Source organism: Bufo bufo, chromosome 4 (genome assembly GCF_905171765.1).
Source record: "Bufo bufo chromosome 4, aBufBuf1.1, whole genome shotgun sequence".
NCBI classification, from domain to species: domain Eukaryota; kingdom Metazoa; phylum Chordata; class Amphibia; order Anura; family Bufonidae; genus Bufo; species Bufo bufo.
Window position 1 is genome coordinate 236,969,809 of NC_053392.1, and position 17,745 is coordinate 236,987,553.

The following is a 17,745-nucleotide window of genomic DNA, read 5'->3' on the forward strand; positions in this document are numbered from 1 at the left end:
ATACAAATTATCCTTGGCACTGTGCCAGTCCCCTGTTATTCCACTTAGAAGTGTGTGAATAAATAGGGGATACAGTGTATCCCTGCACGCCCTGACTGGGTTTATCTGCTGCACACATAGAACCTGCATGCGTTTTTACAATGGTTGCCTTAGTTTTGTGATGGGGCGTTTGCTCATGTGGTTTTTACAGGTAAAAACATTTTGTTGCACATGTCTAACCAGTGAAAACCATAAAGGCAATGAACCCATCACAAAACCACAGCAACTGTGGCACTAAACAGGACTGCATAGACACAAGGGGAATGCTAACACACAGTTGTCAATTTAGTCATACATCTCCAGGGGGAACCACCTATTCGGGGTGAGGACAAGTTTGGCTCTCGGGGATCTGGGGGGGGGGGGGGGTACTATTTCGCCTTAGAGAGATCACCAAGTAGGTGTAAGGAGTCATTCAAAATGGGTGATTTCCACTGAAACGAACGTTCACTGGTAGAAATAAAACAACAATAGTTTTAGCCGACCGATGATAGAGCAATATCGTTTGGCCATGTTTGAAGCTGGCCATACACATTCAATAGCTGTCGGCCGATAGCCATGACTCCGGTCTTCCCTATAAACATACATGTTTGGCTCGGCTATGCTACGGGGAGACCAGAGAAAGCCGATGACAGACAGTTCAGGTGGAGGCTTATCTTAATGGAGAACAAAAGATTCAAGTAAAAATATTAATTTCACCCGATCCTTGTCTCCTCTGACTCCAAGAGTCCCCGCATAATAGTTAGTTGGCCAAACTAACATCGGTTTCGGGGGACAGAAGTATAATGTTTGGATCTGATGGTCGGAGGTAAGATCTTTTCTTTAAAGAAAGATTGTTTGTTAATGAAAGACATTTCTTTGAAAGAATGTTCCCAGAAAGATCTCTGGTATGCAAATCAGCTCTTCGGATTAATAACAAAAACCCTAAGGGCGCGTTCACACCCTGCAGATTTTGTTGCAGAACTTTCCATGACTGAAAATCAGTTCCATTCACCTGAATGAGGCTTGCAGAAATCCATGTGCTTGCTGCCCTATTCAAAGGAATGGAACAGATATTCAACAGCGGAAAATTCTGCAACTAAATCCACAGCATGTGAAGGCATTCCAGATGTGAACAAGGTCTTACGAGGCACAAAACATTTACATGAGGATATCAAACATATATACAGCTCTGGAAAAAAAGAAACTACTTCAGGGAGAAGGAGAAGTGAGAAACCCTGGCGTCTCCTCCTCCCTGTACCAATGCTCAGGATTGACATACTGAGCAGGAAAACTACAGGGGGCACAGTGGGGCACAGGAGCCATATTTAAAAAAAAAAAATAAATCAGGCAGGGTGGCAGCATCAGCGGGGGGTACCCCGCAAGTAAAGGTATTTATCTCAATTAATAAAAAACCATGAAAGGTCCTCTTTAAAGATGAATAGGAACTTGTTTTCTAAGCATTATGAGGTCTGATATTACTGTAACCGTTTGGCTATTTTGACTAGTTGTCATTTTCTAAAAGAAAAAGATGCTCTAATAAACTATATTTTTATCTGAAATTGGGAAGAAATCTCGTCAGTAATTTATAGAATACAACAAAACTGCTGGTTTTAGTCAAAAACATACCCATAAGTCTTAAACCTACAGAAACTGATCATTTTGCAATGGTCTTTTCGTTTTTCCAGACCTGTGCATCAATGATCAGAAGACTTGGGATTCATTAGACATCTGCAATCACACTCCCATCAAACAGGGAGGTCTTATTTTGTCTGTGTACTGTTTGCTGACATTTAGCATTATCACAGTACAAGCGCCTACAGACGCCGAAATAATTCCGGGGCCACACTTTCCCACAGAGCAAATAAAGAATCCAACTGTAAAACAAATGTTCAAACATCACTGCCTGGATGGCTGCTTTGACCAAAACAGATACCCATACCACCCAACAGCTTAATAAAGTGGTTAGAAAAAGAATAGCCATTACAAAGTCCCGTTTTGTCCCACACTACAACCCAGACAAAAGGTTGTGAAGCTGCACCATTCAAATTCCAGGAGGCAACTATTTTCTCCAAATTACAGCTAAATTAACCAGGGATCAAGTCAATTTTGGAGGCAACTTTTTTTTTTGTAGGACAAGTTGTATTTTAATAGCTACATTAAAGCAGTTGTCCGCGATCAGGGCGGAACCCGGATATAACCTCTTCTTTACTCATTTAGGGTCCATTCACACGTCCGTGTGTGTTTTGCGGATCCACGGATCCGTGGATCCGCAAAACACAGACATCGGCGATGTGCGTTTCTGCATTTTGCGGACCGCACATCGCCGGCATTCTCATAGAAAATGCCTTTTCTTGTCCGCAATTGCGGACAAGAATAGGACATGTTCTAATTTTTTCGGGATCGGAATTGCGGACCCGCAGAAATTAATGGGTTTGCAATTCCGTTCCGCAAAATGCGTAACGAAATTGCGGACGTGTGAATGGACCCTTACATGTAAGAAGGTACCTGGAATCATCGTGGATGTAAGGTATGTGTCACAGAGGTTCCTGGCCTTGGTGAAGTAAGGGTACTTTCACACTTGCGACAGAGGATTCCGGCAGGCAGTTCCGTCGCCGGAACTGCCTGCCAAATCCAGCAATCCTGACGCAAACGGATGGTATTTGTCAGACGGATCTGGATTCGTCTGACAAATGCATTGAAATACTGGATGCGTCTCTCCGGTATCATCCGGGAAAACGATCCGGTATTTATTTTGTTTGCATTTTTAAAGGTCTGCGCATGCCGGAACACTTAATGCCGAATCCGGCATTCCGCCAAGTGTTCAGGATTTTTGGCCGGAGAGAAAACTGCAGCATGCTGCAATATTTTCTCCAGCCAAAAAACGTAAGAGGGACTGAACTGATGCATCCTGAACGGATTGCTCTCCATTCAGAATGATTTAGGATAAAACGGATTCGTTTTTTCCAGTATTGAGCTCCTGTGACTGAACTCAACACCGGAAAAGAAAAACGCTAGTGTGAAAGTACCCCAATAGCCGCTATTTTATGTGGCAGCAGCAGCTTTTGCTAATTGACACCGTGAGATTTAGCATGGCTGTCATAGCTGATTCGGGACGGCTCTTACTGGGAGTAGTCAAAAGTGCTGGATGGGTGACTGCTCCCCATGTTCCAGGCCGGGTTTTGCCAGGCATAAAAACCAGCCAGCACTGCCAGGTGTGGTGGATTTACCTCCCTCTGACAGTGGAGCTCAGGAGGCTGTGTGCCGTGAACTAAGGGCTATGCTGGGATTTGAGGTTTGAGCCGGGCTGGAGGACTCAGGCCCCTCTAAAGGCGAACAAGCCTCCTATGGACTTTATGAGGCTGAACTGCTAACAGGGTGTGAATTAACTGCCAGGAGAAAAGGTGACTTTTATTGTTTATGAACAAACACCAAGCCACCTGCGTTTTGTGATACACCTTCTCTGCATTTTGTTTTACACCAATGTGTGAATAAACACCGCTGTTTGATTCAAGAACTGTGTACTTTGCCTCTATACTGCATCCGCTAGTCCTAACTACCAGAGCGAATCCCCACAATGAGTGGAGCATTTCCTTGCTCCGATGCTCCCGCTAGCCTTGCGCTGCATGGCACAGGGCAAGGTCTATCTGTTTACTACTAGTGACTAGTGTTGAGCGAACTTCTGTTTTAAGTTCGACGTCTAAAGTTCGGCTTCCGGTTAGCGGAGAATCCCGATATGGATTCAGAATTCCATTGTGGTCCGTGGTAGCAGAATCAATAATGGCCGATTATTGATTCCGCTACCACGGACCACAATGGAATTCGGAATCCATATCGGGATTCTCCGCTAACCGAAAGCCGAACTTTAGACGCCGAACTTAAAACAGAAGTTCGCTCAACACTACTAGTGACGTATCTGGCTTCTCCTCACTATGCTAGGTGGAGACTTCTGCCTAGCAGTGAGCCCAGTGATGTCACAGGCACAGATGGGCAGTGTATAGCAGTGCCCTAGGCTGTTTTAGAGGCGAGTACCACTAGTACTAGTTTGATAAGATACATTACAAAGTTCCTTATATTCGCCTGTACTAATTATTTCTGAAAGTTTATTCTGCGGGTCACTATGATAACAGCAATCCCAAGCTTATATAGTTTGCATTGTTTTAAGAGACTTACATTTTTATTTTAGATTGTACAGTGTTTTTAAACACTGGGCAAATGTATTGTGTGTGTCATTGTACAGTATACAATGCCATACAACAGGCCTTTATGCTTTGCACATAGGAGGTCTCCCAAGGATATACACTGTAAAAGGCAAAATTTTATATCAACAGCCCTATCCTAGTGAAATGTACTGTTTGCAATGGTGACTAGTCAAGCTGTAATCCTTACGTGATCCAGGAGTAAGTACATAAAAATCTAGAACATACATACACAGTCAATAGCTGACTACGGAGTGCTTCTGTGGTGTTCCGTTCCGTGCTTCCGTTCCTCAAAAAGATAGAACTTGCTCTATCTTTTTGCGGAACGGACGGCTCGCGGAACCATTCAAGTAAATGGGTCTGCGATCCGCAAGCGGCTGCCCCACGGTCCACAGCACGGGCAGCACACGGTCGTGTGAACAAGCCCTAATGAACTTTGGGTCAGAGCGAGAACAAAAAACAAATGACACCACCAACGAAGGTGTTAGTGTTAAAACAGGTCAATAACATGGGCCAATTAAAGAGAACCTATCATACTGTCCTCAGAGACACCCTGCATGGATTAAAAGAAATCCGTCACCACTCTTTTGCTGACCAAAGCGCTGCATAAACTGGAGACAGATCTCCTTACAAAAACGCTGGATCATTTTATTCGACACAGCATTTTTCTGTAAATCTTGTACTGAACAGTTTTAGTTCAATACTCCGTACGCAGCAATGAATCCTGATATTTATAAAGGCCCAGCTCTCCCCGCTGCTGATTTTTCAGGACTCCGCGGCCTGTGCCGTGTATTGAACAGCTCCAGAGTTGTTCAATACAAGATTTTACCAAAATGGCTAAGCCAATCAAAGAATATGCCCCATCGTTTTGCTAAGGGGATCGGTCACTGGGTTATGCTGCTCTTAGGGCAAAAACCTGGTAACAGATTCCCTTATAACTGAGAGTTTGACCAAACACCATAAATAACAGATGCATAAAATGGCATAGCCATCACTACTGCATCAAGATCTAAGCGTGGGCAGCATGAAGTAATTTGCACTCCCCAATGTACGGGAAACATCCGTGCAGATTCCGCAGACAGATCCAGACCCATTCAACTTGAATGGGTCCATGATCCGTCCACATGGCAAAAAAATAGAACATGTTCTATTTTTTTGTGGTGTGGAAGCACGGAGAGAAACCCCACAGAAGCACTCCGCAGTGCTTCCGTGCCTCAGTTCCACACCGGACCTTCCAGGATGGAGAGTTGGGAAATTAGGGTTGTGCCAGATATCAACTTAACCACTATCCCCACAATAATGAAAACAGCAGGTTGATCATGTGCACTCACACTCTATTCATTCTCTATGGGACTGCCTAGCACTAGCCAAACCCCACCAATCAATAGCTTAGCTCCTATCCTGTGGCTGGGGGGGGGGGGGGGGAGAGAGAGAGTTGGGGGACACATGTTGATATCATAGCACAACCCCTTTGATCTCCCAACAGTCCCATTAAAATTGGAAAAACCCTCACGAAAATGTCACTTTTTCACCCTCTGCTTCAGTGGTCATATCTGTATGAAACCATACATTTAGCAGTTTGAGTTGCAGTTTTTTATCTAACCATGTGGGGGGGGGGGGGGGGGGGGGGGGAGACATACAGTATAAGGGCTCGTTCACACGACCAGTGGGTCCGCATACGATGGGTCCGCAATACACAGGGCACCTGCCGTGTGCATTCCGCATCATGGACGCGGAACCATTCACTTGAAGGGGTCCGCAAATCCAGAGATGCGGTGCGGAATGGAAGCACGGAACGGAACCCCACGGAAGCACTACGGAGTGCTTCCTGTGGTTCTGTTCTGTGCCTCCGCATCACAAAAAGATAGAACTTGCTCTATCTTTTTGCGGAACGGACGGATCACGCACCGATTCAAGTAAATGGGTCCGCGATCCACATGCGGCTGGCCCGCGGTCTGTGCCCATGCATTGCGGACCGCAATTTGCGATCCACAGCACGGGCATGGAGGGGCAACGGTCGTGTGAACATGCCCTAATAAATAACTTTTTTTGGGGGGGGGGGGGGATTAAACTTTTTTTTTTACATTAACTTGTGGAATTTATTTTTATAGCGTTCACTGTGCAGTATGAGTAATATCATAACCTATTTTTATGAATCAGTACGATAACAATGATGCCAATTAATGTTGTTTTTAATACTTGCATAATAACACTTATTTCTACAAAATAATCTGTTTGTATCCCTGTATTCCAATAACATTTTTATTTTTCTGAAGACATAAACCGTGTGAGGGCTTATAAATTAGATTCCTCTCTGGTGCTAATCGTTATCACCATTACTCTGGCAGAAGAAGCGGTCTGCATATTGCGTGGTAAAGATAGAATATGCACAAGAGGAACGGTGCAGACCGGAAATTGATGTTTGTGTGTGGGTGCAAGTGATTAGTGTGACTTATTTGATGCCATGATCCAGATGCTGGTTAACGTCTGGGTCATGGAATCAATACATGGATTAATCTGGCACAGAGGAATGATTAGATGGGCAAGCGATCATCTTCTCACTCCTTTCCTGGAGAAAAACAACCCTGGATGTGACAATCGGAGAGCAAGTATGTTCTGTGATTGATAGTGGAGAGGAGGATAGGTAGCATGCACAAAAGTCCATGATACCGCCCCCTGGGGTCATGAGAGAATGTTTTTTTTCTCTCCTACTGCAGCCAGTCAGCTCCCTCACTGCCCCACTCTCCTCCCCCATGCTGGCTGAGATTACAGCCAGCTGAAGGTGGAGGGCCGCTTTAACCCTTGATATCTCAGACTGCTATTGTTAGGGATGTATAGGCTTTAGAAATAGAAATCTGCTTACACTTTCAGCTGCTATCACTCTCAACCCAATTTCTAAAGGCTGTATCTCCCAATGTAGGGATGCTAATGCTGTGAAACAAGACCAAGTGCATATCTCTAGCTGCTACACAGCTTGAGATATTAAGGGTTAAAGCAGCCTTCTCTCTACCTTAACCTGTTCACCGAGCAAGGTGTATATTGAAAGGAATACCCTCTTTGATATGGTATGCAGTAGCGCGAGACGCTTTTTGTACTTGGGGGTTTGTGAGGTAAACAATGCTGTGCAGTGGCACACAGAGTTTCAGTAGAGACCTCTGGAACACTCTTCAGGATCTGTAGAGCACAAATCCAAGAGGGAGGGGAAAAAAAAAAATATAGGAAAAATGAAATATACAACAGTAGTTAAAAAGACAAAAAGGTAAAGGAACTGTCAGACAGGTAAAAATAAAAAAGATATAAAACTAAGATGTAAAACTAAAATAAATTATATATATATATATATATATATATATATATATAAAATTTTACACACACACACACACACACACACACACACACACACACACCGTAGTCTAAATGGCTTAAAAAAAAAATACAATAATCACCTCACCGATCTCCTGACACTCCCATTTCAAGCCTTCCAGGTCCTCCAGCGGCCTCTACATCTTGGTCCTTCCCGACACAGGAAATGTGATTGACTGAGCAGCAGCATTTACATGTCAAGAGGGACCAGGAAGTAGAAACTGGAGTGTAACCTAGGAAGCCTAAGAACAGGAACAGAGTGGGAAAGGTGAGGTCGCAAGACTTTATTTTTTGAAGCTATTCTGACCCTTTTTAGAACACAAAAACAAAAAAACTGCCGGACAACTTTTTTCAGAGCTTGAGCTTCTATCCTAAATTTGATCAGCCTGTATGAACAGATGGATCAGGAAGTGGGAAACATTTTGTGATTTGAAATCAATAACTTTACCTTTCAAGGTGAACTTTTACAAGTCATTGGTTTTGTGCAGTTGTAACATGGTAACAGTCACAGAATGACGCTGCTGAACATGACCAGTAGGCCCAGGTTTTGGATGACAATTGTATGTGGCCCCAAAATAATCATGGGAAATAAAAATGGTCGCCAAGCTCCTCAGGTACCATAAAACAAGACTTCTTACTCAGCATCTTTTATAAAGTGTTTCATGGCATAATACCATGAGATGATGAAATCAATATTCGACATGCATCCAAAAAAGAGAAAAAGCTAACTTTTTTTGGGAAATGTGTACAAATATCTGCAGAACAAAGCAGTATATACAGTGTTCAAAGCAGCAGCCAACCTCTCATCTCATTTCTATAAGGCTTTTCTTCTAAGATAGCATTTTCCTTCAGTAATAAGAATATGGTAATAAGACTGCACAATATCTTAGCACTCACCTCGCTCTTGTATTGTCCCCAGACACGGCTCGCTCACTGAAGTCTAAACCAGATCCAGAGTTCCAGGGGTTCTAAACCTGAAAGAGACCACAAGGCAAGCTTCAAAACATAGGGAGGGGGATGTCACATCTACTGAGGCACTCATATCCTGCTTCCAAACCCTGACTCACCTCCCCTCCTCTTTCAATAGATCAGTGCTTTGGGTAAACATTTCCAAATATGGAAAACATGACCAAGAAGCTTGTCAAATATCACCATTCACTGCTTTTCCCCCGTTTTGGTACTTTGGGAAAAAGTAATGAAAAAGAGCAATATCTGGAGAGTGAATTCCACTGTATGTATATCATTAACCCTGCGAGACTACACTGTGCCTGCTGCCCCTATCCTGACATTCCTCACATAACATAGGAATTTCAGCATGGTAATTACGGGTTTGTACATGGATAGGGCAAGCACATGTGAAACAGCGTAACAGCCATTCTGACATACAGGGGGACACGATTTATCGGCACATACACGCCAAGAGTACCCATAAGCCCCTATGTACCCAGAGTATGCTTTAAGTGTCCATTTGACATACACTGAGCCACTATGTATCGGCATGAGATATGAAGTTTAGTAGCACATTGAAAAGAAAACATTGCTTATAAAATGCAAGAATGGAATTGGAAAAAGTGAAAAAAATTAATTAATAATAAAAACAAATATATAAATGTTCCGAACCCCCCTACATTACAGTGCCGCAGCAAAAATGATGTGACTGTATACTACAGGTGATTGGTGAGGCCAGCAGTGACTGGCTGCAGTGGTCACATGTGGCAATCGGGCACATCACTGCTGCAGTCATGAAAACAGAGCCCGTTGGGTTGGATCAGAGGATTTGGGCTGGAACATGGGGTTCGGAACAAGAAAAACTTTTAAATTATTCTTATACCTTCTCTGACTTGTCACAATTATCAGAAATCAACAATTTTCACTTGAAAGGTGTTTTCCAGTACAAACATTGGTCGCCTGTCCATAGGATTGTTTTTTCATTCTTGGCATGCTCTGCTTTTCTTACAGAAACTTTCTATTGGGTTACTTTAACCACTGAAGTGAAAGGTGCAGATCACCGAAACAGAAAACCTCACTAGTGTGATCAGAGCCTATGGTATGCCATGTATAGGTAGATCATCATTTCTAGGGAAACCGACAAAACATCCCCTATGCAGGATGTACCCAAGGATGATCAGATAAAAGTTGTATGAAATGAAGCACAAAAAAAAAAAAAAAACACACCATCTGCAGATCCGCAAAATACGAATATGGCCCATGTGCATCCCGCATTTTTCACGGGACCAACTTTAACAAAGCCTATTCTTGTTGTATAGTTTGTGTCCATGTGGCACATGGGCTGGCACCTCATCGGTAGTGGTGGAGGAAACAGACTGCAGAGAGACTGGAAATGTCACCATGGGAGCACCAGAGGATTGGGCAACATACATTTGGTAGGTTATCAAAAAGGAGAATACAGATTAATTACAATGGGACTGTAGGATTAGACTACAACAGGTTTGACTGTAGTCTGTTACCAAGGCGACACAAAGATCTCCATATGAGCAACAGATACAAAACAGTAAATTTATAATTATGGCTATTTGCAAGATTTTCAATATAAAAAGGTATTGGAACAAATACAAAAAATTGTTGTGAAGGTATACATTTCCTTTAGCACCTTCACTGCCAATGGCATAAGAAATACTTTTTGGTTTTAAACTTTTGTTGTAACTACAATCTAAGTTCTGGAACTCTTCATCTGATGCTCTGCCTGGGTCAAATTTTATGATAAAACATTAGGGCCCGTTCACACAGCAATTTATGTAGCCAGAATTCTTGGCACGTACAGGAGTATAAAATGCTTCACTGAATGCTTTGGAGTACCAGGATATTCAGCAGTCACAAAATAAAAGGATCACTATTGTTAAAGAGAAATACGGTATATCAGGAAAGCGACAGCTGCAAGAACAAAAAACAAACCGACGTTCAGATCAGCTTCATGGGACATTTTAATCCCAGATTGCCAGTCTGGGATATGGTCTAAAGTCTGAATGTTGAGTTATGGTGTGGGTTCTATATTATGGAGCATAGGATATACATTTTGGGGTTTGGCCTGGTGTATGACTGATGGCTAACTGGGTTCTGAATTATGGGGTATGGCTGATGGTTAACTGGGATCTGAATTATGGGGTGTGGCATGGGGTATGACTGATGGCTAACTGGGATCTGAATTATGGGGTATGGCTGATGGTTAACTGGGATCTGAATTATGGGGTGTGGCATGGGGTATGACTGATGGCTAACTGGGATCTGAATTATGGGGTTTGGCCTGGTGTATGACTGATGGCTAACTGGGATCTGAATTATGGGGTATGGCTGATGGTTAACTGGGATCTGAATTATGGGGTGTGGCATGGGGTATGACTGATGGCTAACTGGGATCTGAATTATGGGGTGTGGTCTGGGGTATGACTGATGGCTAACTGGGATCTGAATTATGGGGTGTGGCATGGGGTATGACTGATGGCTAACTGGGATCTGAATTATGGGGTGTGGCATGGGGTATGACTGATGGCTAACTGGGATCTGAATTGTAGGGTGTGGTCTGGGGTATGGCTGATAGTTAACTGGGATCTGAATTATGGTGTGTGGTATAGGGTATGCCTGATGGGTAACTGGAATCTGAATTATGGGGTATGGCTGATGGTTAACTGGGATCTGAATTGTAGGGTGTGGTATGAGGTATGGCTGATAGCTAACTGGGATCTGAATTATGGTGTGTGGTATAGGGTATGCCTGATGGGTAACTGGCATCTGAATTATGGGGTTTGGTCTGGAGTTGGAATAATTTTGGTGTCCAGTCTGGATTAAAGGGGTCATCACAGGACCTCAAATCAAACACTTAACCCCCTACCCTGTTCATAGGGGATACTTGTATATCTTGGGACAACCCCTTTAAACTTAACTATGCAACTAAGCATTACTCTGTGGTGTATTTAAAGGGAACCTGTCACCAAAAAAATGCTTACTAAGCTGTTAATAGTACCTTATAGTGCTGCATAGTAGTTTCCTAATGCACTTTTTCATTGTTTAGCCGCATCTAGCCTCCTGGAGAAATCGATGTTTTATTCAGCCGCTGCCCCCTGCTTCAAGTCAGGTTTGAAGTCAAGGGGGCAGCGGCCTAGGCGTCTCCAATACTGTTCTCCCCGCCTCCCACCGCCTTTATTGACAAGCCGGATCTCAGTGTCGGGACCGCGCTCCGAGCCCGCATGCGCAGTAAAGGGCTGCTGTAGCGCGATCCCGGCTCCGGCTCGTACACTCAGCCGGCTTCAGTTTCGCTACTGCGCATGCGCCCGGCATGTTCTGTAACTGCGCTAGTATGCAAGGCTGGCGGGCGCAGTAGCGAAGCTGAAGCCAGCTGAGTGTACGAGCCGGAGCCGGGATCGCGCTACAGCAGCCCTTTACTGCGCATGCGGGCTGGGAGCGCGGTCCTGGCACTGAGATCCGGCTTGTCAATAAAGGCGGTGGGAGGCGGGGAGAGCAGCATTGGAGACGCCTAGGCCGCTGCCCCCTTGACTTCAAACCTGACTTGAAGCACGGGGCAGCGGCTGAATAAAACATAGATTTCTCCAGGAGGCTAAATGCGGCTAAACGATGAAAAAGTGCATTAGGAAACTACTATGCAGCACTATAAGGTACTATTAACAGCTTAGTAAGCATTTTTTCGTTACAGGTTCCCTTTAATGAAAGCATAACCCTCATGTAATCACCGCATTCTTTCCTTCCATATTTAGTTAGTGAGGTAAGCAATGGGCCAACCATCTACCAGAGTTACCAAACTAAACACCCAAAGGAATCAAGCAGAAGAGAGAAGGCGCCTGAAAACAGCGGAAACCCCTCAGCCCAGAAACATGTCTGAACAGTTACTTAGGCTCAAACATATTTGCTGTGAGCCTGGCTTCTGTATGCCATAAACTCTTGCTTACAATGTAAATCTTTAAAAACACCTTGAGAATTATTGCTAAATGATATGATAAAATTAACTGTGTACATGAAAGAAGAATAAAATCTTGTAATATACATAGGTAAGCTACTTGTGTTACCTGCTACTGTGCCAAAGGCAGAAGGTGGCTCCTATGCATACTATACTGTACCAGAGGGCAAAACGTTAAAGGGAATCTATCACCAGGATTTTGGGTATAGAGCTGGGGACATGGGTTGCTAGATGGCCGCTAGCACATCCGCAATACCCAGTCCCCATAGCTCTGTGTGCTTTTATTGTGTAAAAAAAACGATTTAATATATATGCAAATAAACCTGAGATGAGTCAGAGCTTGAAAATATGACTCTTCTCTGGTCACACAAGTAAGATATGACTCTTTATGTTAATTTGCATATGTATCAAATCGGGTTTTTTTACACAATAAAAGCACACAGAGCTATGGGGACTGGGTATTGCGGATGTGCTAGTGGCCATCTAGCAGCCCATGTCCTCAGCTCTATACCCAAAATCCCTGTGACAGGTTCCCTTTAAGATTCTTTTTTTCCATGCTTTGAACTGGTATCAAGATGGAAGCTTATGTATACAGATCACAGAAGTCAGTGGAGTATTTCCTAGTACAGTGTCCAACAAAACATCCCACCTCCATATCATATGGAGGTACAGTCGGCTCCATGAACCTCCATTGGAACTTTATTACATATAAGGCTGAGTAAACATAGAAACATAGAATGTGTCGGCAGATAAGGACCATTTGGCCCATCCAGTCTGCCCAATATACTAAATACTATGGATAGCCCCTGGCCCTATCTTATATGAAGCATGGCCTTATGCCTATCCCATGCATGCTTAAACTCCTTCACTGTATTTGCAGCTACCACTTCTGCAGGAAGGCTATTCCATGCATCCACTACTCTCTCAGTAAAGTAATACTTCCTGATATTACTTTTAAACCTTTGCCCCTCTAATTAAAAACTATGTCCTCTTGTAGCAGTTTTTCTTCTTTTAAATGTTCTCTCCTCTTTTACCTTGTTGATTCCCTATATGTATTCAAAAGTTTCTATCATATCCCCTCTGTCTCGTCTTTCTTCCAAGCTATACATGTTAAGGTCCTTTAATCTTTCCTGGTAAGTTTTATCCTGCAATCCATGTACTAGTTTAGTAGCTCTTCTCTGAACTCTCTCCAAAGTATCAATATCCTTCTAGAGATATGGTCTCTAGTACTGAGTACAATACTCCAAATGATGTCTCACTAGTGCTCTGTAGAGCGGCATGAGCACCTCCCTCTTTCTACTGGTAATGCCTCTCCCTATACACCCAAGCATTCTGCTAGCATTTCCTGCTGCTCTATGACATTGTCTGCCTACCTTTAAGGCCTCTTTCAGACGGGCGTGGCGGGAAAATATGCGGGTGCGTTACGGGAACACCCGCGATTTTTCCGCGCGAGTGCAAAACATTGTAATGCGTTTTGCACTCACGTGAGAAAAATCGCGCATGTTTGGTACCCAAACCCGAACTTCTTCACAGAAGTTCGGGTTTGGGATCGGTGTTCTGTAGATTGTATTATTTCCCCTTATAACATGGTTATAAGGGAAAATAATAGCATTCTGAATACAGAATGCATAGTAAAATAGCGCTGGAGGGGTTAAAAAATAAATAATAATTTAACTCACCTTCGTCCACTTGATCGCGATGCCCGGCATCTCCTTCTGTCTCCTTTACTGAACAGGACCTGTGGTGAGCATTCATTACAGGTCAAGGACCTGTGGTGACGTCACTCCGGTCATCACATGATCCATCACCATGGTAAAAGATCATGTGATGGATCATGTGATGACCGGAGTGATGTCACCACAGGTCCTTGACCTGTAATGAATGCTCACCACAGGTCCTGTTCAGTAAAGGAGACAGAAGGAGATGCCGGGCATCGCGAGCAAGTGGACTAAGGTGAGTTAAATTATATATTATTTTTTTTAACCCCTCCAGCGCTATTTTACTATGCATTCTGTATTCAGAATGCTATTATTTTCCCTTATAACCATGTTATAAGGGAAAATAATAATGATCGGGTCTCCATCCCGATCTTCTCCTAGCAACCGTGCGTGAAAATCGCACCGCAGCCGCACTTGCTTGCGATTTTCACGCAATCCCATTCACTTCTATGGGGCCTGCGTTGCGTGAAAAACGCAGAATATAGAGCATGCTGCGATTTTCACGCAACGCACAAGTGATGCGTGAAAATCCCCACTCATGTGAACAGCCCCATAGAAATGAATGGGTCGGGATTCAGTGCGGGTGCAATGCGTTCAACTCACGCATCGCATCCGCGCGGAATACTCGCCCGTGTGAAAGGGGCCTTAGTCTTCTGAAATAATGACCCCTAAATCCCTTTTCTCAGATACTAAGGTTAGGACTGTATCACTGATTTTATATTCTGCTCTTGGGTTTTTACGCCCCAGGTGCATTATCTTGCACTTATAAACATTAACTTTTAGTTGCCAGATTTTTGACCATTCCTCTAGTTTTCCTAAGTCCTTTTCCATTTGGTGTATCCCTCCAGGAACATTTACCCTGTTACAAATCTTTGTGTCATCAGCAAAAAGACAAACCTTACCAGCGAGGCCTTCTGCAATTTCGCTGATAAAGATATTAAACAATATGGGTCCCAGAACAGATCCCTGAGGTACCCTACTGGTAACAAGACCTTGGTCTGAATATACTCCATTGACTACAACCCTCTGTTGTCTGTCCCTCAACCACTGCCTAATCCATTTAACAATATGGGAGGCCACGTACAGCCTTAGGCCGAGTTCACACGAACGTGTGTGACCCGTGCCTGTGCTGCGGCCCGCAAATAGCGGGCCGCAATGCACGATCGCCGGCCGTAGGTCAGCCGCATCGGATCGCGGACCCATTCACTTTAATGGGTCCGCGATCCGGCCGTTCCGCTAAAAGATAGAACATGTCCTATCTTTTAGCGGAACGGAAGTACGGGACGTAACCCCACGGAGGCACTCCGTAGTGCTTCCGAGGGGTCCCGTCCCGTGCGGCCGTTCCGCGATTCCGGACCCATTGAAGTGAATGGGTCCGCATCCGTGATGCAGAATTCACACGGAACTGTGGCCGTGTATTGCCACGGATCACACACGTTCGTGTGAACTTAGCCTTATTCTACATAATTAAAAAACGAATCTTTATTTCATGATGGAATAACTTTTGGATGGTAATATATTTTCCTCTAAAAAGAATATTATATAAAAATTAAAAAAAATCCAATTTTTTAGATTTAAAAAAAAAATTAAAAATTTGATTTTTATCCACCCTGGTTACGGATCAAGGGTTCCGGAATTTTGGCCGGAGAAAATACCGTAGCATGCTGCGGTATTTTCTCCGGCCAAATACCGTAAAAGTGACTGAACGGAAGACATCCTGATGCATACTGAACGGAATGCTGAGCCCCTAGGACCAAACTCAATACTGGAAAACTTTAACGCTAGTGTGAAAGTAGCCTAAGTGCTAAAAATAAGTGATCCGTCTTTTTTTGAGCAGCATTTATTATCACTCTGCATCATTTTGGGTCACTTCCGTCAGAGATCAGTTATTTCTGCATTTTATTTTTCTGCTCTTCTGACAGATCAGTATCAGTTATGCTCAGTTTGCACTAAAATAATGGATCCTTCTTTGTCTTTTTTAGCATCAGCTATGATCCGCTTGTGTCACAGATCTGTTCTTTTTGACACGGGAAAAAGTGCTGTATGCAAGACTAAGGCTCCATTCACACGTCCGCAAATTTTGCGGAACGGGTGCGGACCCATTCATTTTCTATGGGGAAGGAATGGATGTGGACAGCACACAGTGTGCTGTCAGCATCCGCATTTGCGGACCACGGACCCGATCTTCAGGTCCACAAAAAAGATAGAACATGTCCTATTCTTGTCTGCAACTTGAGGACAAGAATAGGCATTTCTATAGGGGTGCCGGGCTGGTGTGTTGCGGATCCGCAATTTTTGGAGGTCCGCAACACACCACGGACGTGTGAATGGAGCCCTAGGCTACTTTCACACTAGCGTTTTAGTTTTCCGGTATTGAGATCAGTCATAGGGGTTCAATACTTGAAAAAAACGCTTCAGTTTTGTCCCTATTCATTGTCAATGGGAAAAAACGTAACTAAAAAGAACGGAAGGCTCCAAAATGCATTCCATTCCCATACCGGAGAGCAAACCACAGCATGCTGTAGTTTGCTTTTCCTCCTGGGATGTGGAGCAAGACTGATCTGGCATGACCCACAATGCAAGTCAATGGGGACGGATCAGTTTTCTCTGACACAATAGAAAATGGATCCGTCCCCCATTGACTTTCAATGGAGTTCATAATGGATCCGTCTTGGGTATGTTACAGATAATACAACTGGATCCGTTCATAACGGATGCAGATGGTTGTATTATCAGTAATGGAAGAGTTTTTGCTGAACCCTTATGGATCCAGCAAAAACGCTAGTGTGAAAGTAGCCTTTCTCCCGTCAAAAATAACTGATACCTGAAGCGACAAACTGATCATAACTGATGGTAAAAAAAAAATACAAAGATCCGTTGTTTTTATTGCAAACTGAGTATAAGGCCTCATACGCTGAACGCATTTGGTTTCCGTGTCCGTTCTGTTTTTTTTTGCGGATAGGATGCGGACCCATTCATTTCATTTCACCGTGTGCTGTCCGCATCAGTATGTCCGTTCCATTGCCCTGCAAAAAAAATAGAGCATGTCCTATTTTTTTTTAGTTTGCGTACAAGGATAGGCATTATTACAATAGATCCGCAAAAAAAAAAAAAAAACAGATGCCATACGGAACGTCATCCGTTTTTTTGGCGGACCGCAAAACACATATTGTCATGTGCATGTAGCCTAACTGATGCTCAAAATAACAGATCCATTTATTTCTTTATTTTTCTGTTCTGACGGATCAGAACAGAAAGCTAAACGGTGATGTGAATTCAGCCTTAGGGCTGTATTACAGCAACAGATTATCTGCCCAATATCTGTCCAATCAGAGCAATAGTTGGTGTGTATAACAAAAGATCTGTGTGTGTGTGTGTAATAGGCCATCTGACCAATGATTGGTCAGAAAATCTGTCAGATAATCTGTTGGTGGCGGAGTGTGGCTTGAAGCAGAGATCCTTGAAAGTTAAGTTTTTGCATTTTAGTACTGCCATTTAAAACTTTTTTTTTTTCTCTGCTGGG

General features: G+C 43.6%; 1 protein-coding gene across 6 annotated transcripts in view; it reads right to left on the reverse strand.

The window, feature by feature from the left end:
* The window catches only part of LOC120997987 (LIM domain containing preferred translocation partner in lipoma), a 367,902-nt gene that overhangs the window by 306,375 nt on the left and 43,782 nt on the right, over positions 1–17,745 (reverse strand). For 4 of the 6 annotated variants that reach the window (XM_040428389.1, XM_040428384.1, XM_040428386.1 and 1 more), the window contains exon 2: positions 8,475–8,551. The exons of the other annotated variants lie outside the window; for them this stretch is intronic. The gene's annotated coding sequence lies outside the window, so the exon portion shown is untranslated. The remainder of the gene's footprint in view (positions 1–8,474; positions 8,552–17,745) is intronic. 6 annotated transcript variants of the gene reach the window in all.